Source organism: Diadema antillarum, unplaced genomic scaffold (genome assembly GCF_040938485.1).
Source record: "Diadema antillarum isolate AM-2024a unplaced genomic scaffold, OU_Dant_1.0 scf00000029, whole genome shotgun sequence".
NCBI classification, from domain to species: domain Eukaryota; kingdom Metazoa; phylum Echinodermata; class Echinoidea; order Diadematoida; family Diadematidae; genus Diadema; species Diadema antillarum.
Genome location: NW_027270918.1, coordinates 6,991,673 through 7,004,839, shown reverse-complemented (window position 1 = coordinate 7,004,839; position 13,167 = coordinate 6,991,673). Strand labels below are relative to the sequence as shown.

Sequence of the window (13,167 nt, the reverse complement as noted above, 5' to 3'; positions counted from 1 at the left end):
GAGACAATGTGTGAGATCTGAGATCTAGAGAGTGCTTAGCGCTATACACTAATAGCGCGCTGTAATATGTCCCTCATTATGCCTGATCGCATATACACACAGCAAACGCAAACGCAAGCGTTTTACGTACAAATATACGTAGTGTGCCGGGTTCTCGGCGTGCGAGCAAATAAGCAAATCACATGGATCTAAGACAGCACAGTAAATGGAACCACACTTGCATGAATGATTACGTAACAGTAAAATGGAACAAATACTCAATATGATACAACGAATCAAATTACAAGGATAATAGGTGTCTTATGAATATCATTCCAAAACAAACAAGCAATTATACAGTATTGAGAGTTTGTTTACTTTTTCCATGGTATAAAGATTGTGACTATTTGACCTACAATAGTATTTTGTTGGTTTCTCAGCAAAAGAGCTATTCCCTACAGTTATATGCCCACTGTAGTTTAAATGTAAAAATAACTTTTTACGGCAGTATAATTAAAGTGAGTTGATGGCCTTGGTTCCTGAAAAACGTACCTTCGGCAGAAAGTAAAGCACACAATCAGACCCACAATAATGAAGATGATGAAACCACCACCACCAGCAATACCCCCAGCTAAAGCACCAATTGCAGCAGACTTGCCTGTAACACACAGAGTAAAGTGAGCTGTGATATAGGACCAATTGCTCGTGCACAAAACACACGACTACAAAGCGGTAGAGGTGTTTGTATTGAGTACCATGCACACATTCGCATTACAGTATGAACCCTTCACATGCAAATGCACATAGGGATGTTCTTTTGCGCAAACAGATACAACAAACGGACGATACAAACACACATAATACACCGCACCAGGGAGGTAGACATCACTTGCAAGTTAGTCTTCTTGAAGTATATTGCAAATTACATTTTTGATGAACAAATTATCCTCTAGTGATTGGATGAAAGAGCTTCACGTGATTATTGGTATTTTCAGCTACATGTATATCAGAGTGTTGGCACATTTGACACTCCACAAGGTACTGTAGGCCTACTATTTGCAAAATGACGTCACTCCTATGACGACATTTTTCAAATAGAATACTATTTGTAAAATGATGTCACAAAGCATTTCTGAGATTGTGCGCCGCTTTGCACCGTCACTCTGTGAACTCTAACATTTTTTTAAACAATTGTTGCGTCACATAGCAACTCTAAAATTCCGCACAGCATTCGTCTTACCGTCACTCCAACGTAACAATTTCTATTAAAAAAAAACCCCAAAACCAATAGTGACGTCACAAATTAATTTTGACATTGCGCGCTGCCTGTTACATCTGGGGACCGTTTCATGAAAGTTGTCAGCCCCGACAAGATGTCAGTCTCCGAGAGTTACCATAGTAACAGTCAGTGAGCAGAGCTTCACAGCCAATCAAAACCAAGGATTTTACTGAAAATGTCGGAGACTGACAACTTGTCAGGGCCGACAACTTTCATGAAACAGTCCCCAGTCTGTTCAAAGTATCAATATCTTGTAAAGCAATTGTGACGTCATAAAGCAATTCTGACAATGCGCATTGCTTCATACCGTCACTCTGTTAAAATGTGATTGTTTTGAATAAAACAATAACCATCACAAAGCCGCCCGACATCGTGCGCTGCTTAGAGTCCCTCCACAACCTTGCACCCACCACTACGACACGACTTCTCGCTTCGCATTTTCTCCGTTATCCCATTCTTTCGCTTAAATTTTTGATTCAAAATATAGAACAAATGTATTTTGCTAATTGCGAGTTTCTGGTCAAAACTAGAGGCCTCGGTGTCTCAAAAAGAACTATTCGGGGTTGCGCCCCTCAGTAAATAGTTCCTTTGGATTCACATCTGCCTATAGTTTTAACCAGAAACTCTCAAGGCCAAGTACATTTCTTTACTGTTTACATCTGTAGTCATAGCAATCTAACGTTCATTGTAACAAATGTAAGCCAATCCAACTGCAAATTCGTTAACAACGTACTTGTTTCACCAGTGATTATAGTTGACCATTCGCTTTCACCGACACGATTGACAGTGCGAACCTGTGAAATAGAAAATTTGTAAAGATGAATGTACACGTTTATTAGAGACATACATGCCTTGATAAGTATGGTCTATTCTTTCTCTCTCCTTGTATGTCTTGTATCACAATTCTTACTTGCAGTGAACCAGTACAGTTCCGTGGGACTTCTCACTGCGTTTTTTTTTTTCTTGGTGTCCTTATTGGCCAACACATACTGTTCTACGGCCTTATCGACTTCACACATTGAGTTCCTGAGAGCTGACTGCTCCATAGGTTTCACCTGTACTATTCCAGAGGTTTTGATTTGAAATGAATAAACTCTCATGCATGCTGGAACAAGAAGTTAACTACATCATTTACTTCACCGCCTATACCAAGATCAATAAGAATCGGATGATCCTATCGCACAAAATGAATGAAGTCGCTAACTGTTTTTGATGGTTTTTAGTCAACATTTTCACATATCTCGTGAGAAAACCAACTTAAAACAGAAAAAAAAACCTCCCCAAAAAAGAGAGTCTACAAAATGTACTCTAAACTGTGCATGTAAAATAAGAATTTTGTTGTATTTGAAATCCTATACTAGTTCAACGGTGAGGAACAGTTCCCTTTTTGCATATATCGGAATACCATATTGGAGTGAATACAACACACAAGCACTGTACACACACACAAAAAAAAATCATTGTATAGGTCCTACTTGTCTTGAATCCTGTGTACATAACATAGACTCAAAGTATGAATTTAGAAACAAAGTAAACACTGTCAGATGCCAATGTGTCTGAACGTACACCCCTGTGCATGTGTGTAGTGTGCTGTTATTCAGAACTAGCTCTTAAAGATATTCAAAGCTCTTTGAGGAAGGGTCATTTGACAAAAAGAAAAAGAAATGATTGTATCTGTGATTATTATAATTGAAGTGAAGCAATGGATGAAAACACTTTATGTTTAAAGTACATATAAAGGTTAATAAGGAGTTTATGAAGAGTACAATCGAATAATTAGTTATACGAAACATACCTGTATTGAATACATACTTCCAGGTGAGAGTTCAAGAATCTGGTATTTCATTTCATGCTGCACTTCACTGACTGTCCTCATAGTGTAGTAATTATTTATCACTGATGATATACGGCTATACCGCAATTTGTATTCCAGTATTTTTCCATTTAAGTGTATAGGAGTGGCTGCAGACCACGTCACAATGAGAGAATCCTGGGTACTGTCTGGTATTGTTACATTAACTGGTTTGGGTGGAGCTGTTAGGAAAAAAACAGGCAGGGATATTGAATTAGGAGAGTTTTCAAAGAAATGTAAGTAATACATCCAGATACAAATACTTGAAAAGGAGTCAGGGTGAGGAGTATGTGTAGTGCGAGAAATTGGTCTCTTGAGCAAAAGGGATAGAAGTGTGGGTAGTAGTTTATAAATTCAGTAGGGTTTGATTTTGGCGGTTTGTATATTTCATCTAGATTAATGTCTCTTCTATTTAGACCCTGATTTTGTTCGATGAAATACTTTCGATAACTTCTGAGGTCTTTTTGTTAGTCAAATTCATCTCGGAGATCGTAGGGCAAATTCTGCGTATAACTTTAACTAAACTCTACTGCCTTTTTGCTGATCCTGTTATTTATTAGGAGTGTGAAAAGGTCATTGGTTAATAGGGGAGAAGCCGATGTTTATTGGATTTAGATGAGTTGATGAAATTTTCTGTCTTCAAAGTGGTATTAAGTGGTCCAGAATTGCATTTGAGGGTTGACGGTAGAATGGTTGGACAACTGATAAGAGAATGTCTGCCCATAATGTGTTGGCCAAAACTATTCGTAAACCAAACTTTGAGTGCGGGTAAGATTTTTGTCTTGAAGTTAGAATATCAAAGAATGATTTGCAAATGGAAATATTCCTCTTCGAACATGCTAGAAAAAAAAAAACACCATTAGCAGGCAAAGGTATGGAATGACCGGTTTCTATTTTTGTTTTTGTTTTGTTTTGTTTTGTTTTTGTGTTTTTTTTACTCTGAAAAACGAGCAACACATTTGAGAGGCAGGGTATGTACAGATCTTGCCAGTAGAGAAGTCAGCTGAACTATTGTTATCAAAACATAAAGAGCTGAACTATTGTAATCAAAACATAAAGAGCACTTCAGATATACTGGTGTCAATAGCTTGTGTTTACATCTCCTCTGTTGAAATACATGCTACACTCAATGCATACGGAAGCACACTGAAGCAAGGTGATTGGTTTGGCTGGAATACATAAAAGTTGGTAGAAGGCATATTATCACAACAACACCATAAACATATTTTACCTTCTTCTAGTGTCCTCACAGTTACCTCACTGCTCGTTGCACTTTCTGAATCGTTTCTGACAGCAGTCACTGTGACGGTGTACAGTAGATATGGTTGTAAGTCTGTCAGGGTGACCTCAGAACTACTAAATGTTTCTGGTGATTCGGATCCAGAGAAGCGTGGGAGTTCTGCTGTATAGTGGAGCACGTAGCCAGCTCTGCACTTTGCTGTTGCATTTGGGTGTGCCTGAAATATTATTCAAGTAATCAAATCATTACAAATTATGCATGGCAATGAACTGACATGGAAAAAATATGACACGTTTTGGTAACAACTCTTGATCGCATTTCTAAAAATTTAATATTCGGATGAGGTACGAAATGTGAACATGAACTATCACCTACAGGATGTACTTTCATCTTAAAAACTAGAATTAAATCATTTGAAACATAACATCAATTTAATCATCTCATTCTGTTTAGAAATGATCCTGAGGTATTTTTGTATTTTTTGATTAAAGTTTGTGGTAACAATATCAGAATTATTATTATTGTTATTATTATTATTATTATTAGTATTATTATTGTCTCCTTAACATATATATTTAATCTGTCCCTTGTTACTGGCGTAGTGCCTAGTCAAATGAAAATTGCTAAAGTTGTTCCGATTTATAAAAAAAGGTAACAAGCAAGATGTAAGTAATTATCGTCCAATTTCTCTTTTGACGGCGATGTCTAAGATTCTTGAACAGTTGATATATTCTCGTGTAATTAAGTTCCTAAACGAATGCAATATTTTTTGTGAGTCTCAATTTGGATTTAGGAAAAAACACTCTACTACTCATGCTGTGCTTGCTTTTATCGATAAAGTAGCCCACGCTATTGACGACTCGTCACATACTGTTGGTATATTCCTGGACCTGTCCAAGGCCTTTGACACTATCGATCACGGTATTTTGCTATACAAACTCTCGCACTATGGGATACGTGGAAAGGCCTTGGACTGGTTCAGGAGCTACCTAACTAACAGGAAACAGTTTGTAAATATCAACGGCTTCAGTTCCAACTTAAAAACACTATCTTGTGGGGTCCCTCAAGGATCCCTTTTAGGCCCACTTTTGTTTATTCTTTATATAAACGATTTCAAAAATTCATCTAATGTTTTATCTTTTCTTCTTTTTGCCGATGATTCTAATATCTTTTTTTCCCATCGAAACCCAACAACCCTTTTAGATGTAGTGAACAGAGAATTAAAGTCGGTTCAAATGTGGATCCAAGCTAACAAGTTGTCTCTTAATATAAACAAAACTGTTTATATGTTATTTAGTAATTCTATGATCCATTTGCCTGGCGATATAGAAATGAATAATAATAGTTTGATTCAAGTTGAATCGTTTAAATTTTTAGGTCTTCATATTGACCATGAATTAACATGGAAATATCACATGAATTATTTATCTAAAATGCTTTCGAGAAATACTGGGATTTTAAATAAGCTAAAACATTTTTTTCCAAAGTATATTTTGAAAAACTTATATTCAACGCTCATTTTACCCTACCTCTGTTACGGAATACTTGCCTGGGGAAACTGTGCCAAATTACACATTGATAAAATTTTCAAACTACAAAAACGGGCTATTCGTTCAATAAATCTAGCCGATTATTATTGTCACACGAATTATTTCTTCTTTGAAAACAGACTCCTTAAGGTTGCTGACTTGTTTTTATACAACTTAGGCACATTTATGTTTCAGTTATCAGCCAACGGCTTGCCTGACGTATTTACTCATATGTTTCAGAAAAACTATGTCGTCCATGCTTACCCCACAAGACAAAGAGAATCATTTCACCTTCCACGTACTCGCACTCTCCTTGCTCAAAAAACAATTGTTTTTACCGGACCTAAATTCTGGAATGATCTTCCCGCCCATTTAATCAATTGTTCTAGTATGTTTACATTTAAACAAAAATTGAAATTAATGTTAATAAATGAATATAATCAGTCTGATTAGAATATTTCAATATGTTATATGCGCAGTATCCTCGTTCAATGTATATTTCTGGTTTATGCTCCCGTTATAATCACTGCACCCGTATTTGTATTAACATTTTGAACTCATTATGAAGTTGATTATAGATAATGTGCATGTATATACTTGTGTACCTAATTATATATGCCATATTTTCATTCAGTTCTTATTCTTTGGGTTCTTGTTTTTTGTTTTGTTTTTTCACTTTTTCTTTTTATTCTCTTATTTCTTTTTCCCTTTGTACTTTGATATTTTAGCTTTCATAATCGTTTCGTCATTATTACTTTGTGTCCTATCTCCATTGATTGCATAGCAAATTCACACCGGTATTTTTTCATGGAACCTGCGTTTACAAGCCTTGCTTTTGCGGTTCCATCATATTTCACAAGTTATAGAGAATAGTCTTATATACATTATGTATGCTGACACACTTTTTTCTGTTCATGTCCCGACGTATGACATATTTTGTATCTTACTTGGTTTGTATTCTTTTTTTGGATGTATTTTGATGTCAAGTGAAATATGAAAATAAACGTGCTGGAACTGTTCACTGTATCTCGAGTGCAAGACCAGTGCAGTTTCAGTTATTCAATTCAATTCAATTCAATTATTTTACATCAGTCAGTGTCACAGAGATCTACTGTATAAGTTGACCAACATCCAGCAGAAGTCGGGCTAGCTTATCTTTGCCCGATCATGCTATGGCCATGCCTAATGGTAAAACCTCAACACTGGACAGAACTCTCCTCCATTCGGCAATTAGGATATGAAATGCCATCCCAGACACCGTAGTAGGAAAATAATTTTAGTCTCCGATCTATCAAAGAGCACGTAAACAAACATAAAATATCACTTGATAGATACATACAAGGACAAACGAAGAAAATGAGTAAAAAAATGTATTTCTTTATAAACTGTAAAATGCTACTATATCAAACACGCAGTATACGCATTAGCCATTTATTTAATTCGAAAGATTTAACTTTCAAGCGCTAAACCTGGCGAACAATGTTATGCACAAACGTGCGCAAGATGGTTATGTATTAACCCCTTTTTTATGAGATACTAATAACATTTCAATATTGTGGATTTTAGTATTGTCTAATTGGAGATATATGGATCAAACAAATAATTCTTTACAGTAGAATCAGAAGACGTCAGAGAATGACTAAGAATGCATTTGTAGGTTTCCAATGGAATGAGCAATGCTAAATTTATAGATTTTATCACTTTTATTACATCTACGAACTGTACGTATTTTTTTTCTTCTGGACTACATATGTTTTGTTTGACATGGGACAGAGAGGTAAACATTGAAATCATATATGCAAATACCCAAAGATATGATTTACTCATTAATGAATCTTAAAAACATGAATTAATCTGAATTATATGTCAATGTCTTTCTTCATTTCCGTGGTAGCTTCACTGATTTTTGTTCATTTAATGACTAGGTATTCTATTAAACGTTTTTATTTTACTTTCACAATTTTGAATAATCATTTAAACAAGTGTATTCCTTGAGACCACACATTAATTTTGCCTTATATTAGTTATGGTGTACCTACATGGGACAAATCTAATAAAACTCAGTTAGACAAGTTATTTGTGGTTGAAAACAGAGTTATGCGAATAATATGTTAATTTCGTGCTCATACCAATCTTATTTTTCATGATAACCAAACCTTAAATTCTAAAGATGTTTATTAAGTGCAGTTGGGTTCATTAATGTGTAATCTTAATTCAGGTGATCTACCTATGGCTTTAGCCAAATTACTTACGCAAAATAATCAAATTCATAATCATGCCATATGAGACAGGCTTTTGCATACCGTATACCTCATGCAAGGACAACATTTACTTCCAGAACTCTACTTTGTAGGCCCGACTGGTCCCGGTTTCTGGAATTCTTTAGATTCTAGCATGGCATTTGCTTTCAGTATATTTGCCTTTAAATATAATCTCAAGTCGTACTTATTAAGTAATTATTTGGTTGACTCGTAAACTTGTACTATTAATATCTATACTGCTATTATTGATTATGGCACTCTAAATTGTTCCTTATCTTGTTAATGCATAACCTATGTACAAAGAACTGCAAACTTTCTTTAGTCTCCACAATTGTAACCAACATATCTACTTTCGACCTCATTGTTGACAGGTGAATTATATCATTTACTTGCTTTTGTTTCTTTCTTCGTTTTTCTTTCCATTTGTTATCTTACTGATTGTTTTGTTTTATGTCCCTTTTGTAAATATTTCTTTCTATCCATACCCCTTGCTTGCTATAATTGTCAAATATGTTTTATAGTTTGTTTTAGAAATATCTAATCAGTTGTTGAATACTATTTGTAGTTATCATGAGGACCCTTAATTTTAAAAGCTTTGTTTTTTCTAGGGTATCCTCGCCTTTCTTCTCCTTTTCTCTGCTTTACCCTGGGTAAATAAGACCGTATTATTATTATCATTATTGTTATTATCATTGTCATTAACCAGTGAACTGCAAGTTAGTTTATTTGCTTGTTGTTCTTATGTTAACTGACTCTTGCCATTCAAATGTATTATCGTGTACAAAAGGAAGAAAGATAAACAAAATTAATACTTGAGAGACAGTATAAGTTTGATAGTCATTCAATGATATCAACAAGTGCGCTTGTCAATGTTCTCCATAACGGTAGGCCCTACTGTATTATCTCGAAATATAAAATTTACCCTTCATGTCAATGAAACTAATGTATTGGAATTACCTAGCTCTTATTCAGGACATTGCTATTGACAGCTAAATTCATATCAACGTACGGACAAAGATTTGCTCAAGAAATCTGTGACGAACATTGAGTTAGTTTATTGAACCAGTGCAAACAATTCCTTAATATATGTGACCGTGCATCACAAAACCAACAAACAGGCGCCAGATATGGGTTTTTAGTTAAAGGCAAATTCTGAAAGAGCAGACTCTAAGCTTTGAAATGATGCATAACTCAATTCAATGGACTCCCCTAACCTACCTAAATACTGGAAAGAAAGCACACACTCTGGAAAAGTATTGAACTTAAAAAAGAGGCTCTGAAGTACAGGGTCTATTCAAGCGCTTAATCTTTCACCAAGCCGCCCTAGCTGTACGATGAAAGGGACAAAACACAGAGTATCAACAACAATGAAGAGATTATCAAATTAAGCTGAAATTAAACATGTTCTATGAACACATTCTGTCCATGATTAATGCCAACTTTCAAAGCAGTAGCCTTATCCTTTCAAGAGTTATTGGACTTGAAAGTGAAGAGTGTGCAAAGGATTTCAAGAAATGAAAAGGGGCCTCTAATACATACCTGATTATTCTACTATCCCAAAAAGGGGTAGTAGAAAAACACCGGAAAACACACTTTACCATTGGTTTCTGTACTTCTACTTTTGGACTATGTACTTCATTTATGTACGAAAAATAAATTCAGAAATAAATTCAGAATCAGAATCACAAAATATGAAAAACTCAACATTGACTTAGTTAACCCATTTTACCTGTTTTGAGTCCAGTCTTCACATAGAATCAAGGGGTGCGGCTTTTTGTTTATTTTGTGATGCACGGTCCCATATAGTTTCAAAAATAAATAAAAAACGTAGATGAACCCGTCAAATTCGAAATACATGTGTTTACAGAGATATTGGTATATTTGAGAGTTAGTATGTTAGTAGAAGCAACATTATATAAGTCAGAAGTAAAGTAAGTAAAACCCTTTTTAAGTTAAAGTTTACCAATCTTTATTTCTTGAAACACTGGTAATCATCTATGGGCTTTGAATAAACATAAACGTCAGCAAACTGCAGAATCCATATTTACATGAAATACACTTCAACTATCAAAAATGTGACCGTACATCACAAAACAAACAATTTTTCGTGAGGACTAAAACTGACTAAAACGGGTCAACATAGTCAATCTTAAGTTTTTATATACTCTAAAAGAACACTTCTTCTTCTACATTATTCTAAAGTTTGGGATTATAAAATGAATGGGAAATTGTGTTTTTGCAGTTTTTCTAGAATATATTTTTGTAGAATATCGTGATAAGGTAAGTCTTATAGGCCACTTTTAATTTTTTGAAAACCTTTTAGACACTCTTCACTTTCGACTCTAGTAACTTATAGAATGATCTTGCTACTGCACTGAAAGTTGGTGTTTAATCAATAGAATGTGTTGGCATATTGTGTATTTTTTCCCCTAGCTTAATCTGATAATCTACTCATTGTGGTTATTAGGGAATTTTACTTCCTATTTTTTGTCCCATTCACTGCACAGAGCACAACATGGTGCAAGATAACGCACTTAAATAGATCCTAAACTTCACGAGCCCCCTTTCTCAGGAAACTCTTCTCCAGACTATGTACTTTCTTTTTTTTTTCAGATAGAAAGTGTTGGGAAGTCAATTTTACTGAGTTATACATAATTTTAAAGCTTAGAGTCTACTATTTTAAGAATCTACCCTTGACTTAAAATCCATGTCTGGCAACCTTTTGGTGGTTTTGTGCTGCAGTGTCACAAATTACCATTTATACAATGTAGAAAAATTAAAATTGCCTGTATCATATTGAATACGTTTGTTAGCCTTTCCTTCAAATGGCAAGGCACAATGTAAATCACATACCTGCCATAGCACAGTGATTTGTCTGGGAATACTTGCTGTTGTAGAGACAATGATTGGAGCGCTAAGATCTGAACACAAACGAAGAGAGAATAATGAACTTGGAGGGAAATGACTTATGTACTTGAGGGATTGACGATGGATAAATCCATTAACCTGAAGTTGGCATAATCAGATCTTGAATAAATATGGCAATTAATTGCTTTTTATTGACAGACACTCTGCAAGATGGCTTCGTTTGAGTCTTGGTCATGTCACTGGTAGTGACTAATACTTCTTGAAGCTGTCGCCAGTACCTCAAACTGCAGTTAATCTCTTAGGCATATCAATAAAAGCAAATCGCACTCACAAGTAAATTAAGCTTCCCTCATTTATCACGACAAAAGGCAAAAAGAATATGATCGATCCTTTTAAACAGTCCAAGAATAATAATAATAATAATAAAATCTCCCTTAGATGAGAATATGGTCACATGATCAAGGAAAACTATAATAAGTCCCTATTACCTTACATCATAAATGAATTCAATACTGATTTATTCAAATGGTAATAATATGTAACTTTCTTAATATTTCACTGTAGTTGACACTTATACCAGTGCACTGTTGCTCATGTCTCACTACTTTCAATATTCTTTTATTCTGTCCTTCACAGATTACTGTCTTCGAATTGATTAATAATTACACTGGCATTCAATATTGAACGTCAATATACCAAGTAAGATATGTCTAAAAAAGATCTTGGCATTTTGTACTCGTGGAATTTTTATATTTAACTTAAATTTTATTCCTGACTCTGATTCAGTTACAGTTTCATAAATCCTATGAGCGATGTGGTCTTTTATCCTTCATACATGACCTAGGTTCAATGAAATGTTCAGTGACTTCCGATGTTTTGCATTGTGTAAAATCTGAATCCCAATCTTCAATGTTATAACTTCAACCACTGTAAAAAAGACAAACGGAAAAAAAAAACCCTGCATAATTCCTGAAGGTCATTGTGAGGAATTGTTGCTCCCAAGTATGTATAATGACACCTTAAAAACTTTGATGAATCAAATCAGTTTTACAATTCTTTTTTCTTATTAGTGATATTTTCTGTCTTACCAGAGCTTGATAGTTACCAAATAAAGCTCTAATCTCGGGTGTCTTTGAGGAAGAGCTTTTTGAGGTCACACAATCTTTCAGGCTTGAAAAAGGTATGTGCAATGGAATGATGGTTGCATTACTAGATATACTGTGCATGGGTTTATGAAATAGAATGTCAAATGATATCGATAGTATGAGTAAAACATTATCGTAGCTATGAGCTCATCACTTCATAATGTGAGCAATACCAGGGAGGTTTTGTCTCAGATGTTCCTTGGTAATACACAGCAGCAAGAAACTTCATTCTAGAAACTGTGTTACTCTATACAATTTTGGTAGTACAATGTATTTACTGAACGAAGCATAAGATTTCTGACCACAAGATCTTACTTGCACACTTCGTCACTATTGTTAGCGAGTCAGATTTCGGTCCGGTCCCACCTGGGCCTTCCCTGACCGCTGCTACACTGACTTCGTACTTGGTGTCTGGATCTAGACCACTTAATACAGCAGATGTCACCGAAGCTGCTACTTTTGGTCCATCAATCCAGGTTCCATTAGGAATCCTGAAGTAGGTGACATATTCTGTTATGGGGTTTTCTCCAACACCAGTCTGCTCATTCCAAGCCATCCACTCAATGGTGAGAGAGGTTGATGTTGATGCCTTCACTTTGGGGACAGCTTCCATTACAGGCAAAACTACGAAAGACATAATTATCGTCAAAATGAGAAAAGGAATTAACCAAAGTACAAGTAATAAACTTCGTATGTCGCGATGTGCATACGTGTATGCATCTTGCATGTTTATAGTTCTAACTGTAAGTAGCCATAAATGATACACGGGCTACAAAATAGATTTGTGGTTTTAATGTAACCTACGATAGACAAATCCTGCTGCAGCTCTAATGTCCAAACGGAATCTGGCAACTTCATAAAACATTAACCAGTTACACAATCACCAGTATGACTTGTTAGGGGACGATATTCAAATACATATTCTAATTGACTGAATGCAGTAATGTAAGAAGATACCAGTAAAGGTTGAGGAAATTCCGACAATTTGTTAAGAAGTTATGGGTGTTTGAAGTT

General features: G+C 35.1%; 1 pseudogene; it reads right to left on the bottom strand.

The window, feature by feature from the left end:
* LOC139737413 (uncharacterized) overlaps nucleotides 1-13,167 on the bottom strand; it is a 64,193-nt pseudogene that overhangs the window by 25,984 nt on the left and 25,042 nt on the right.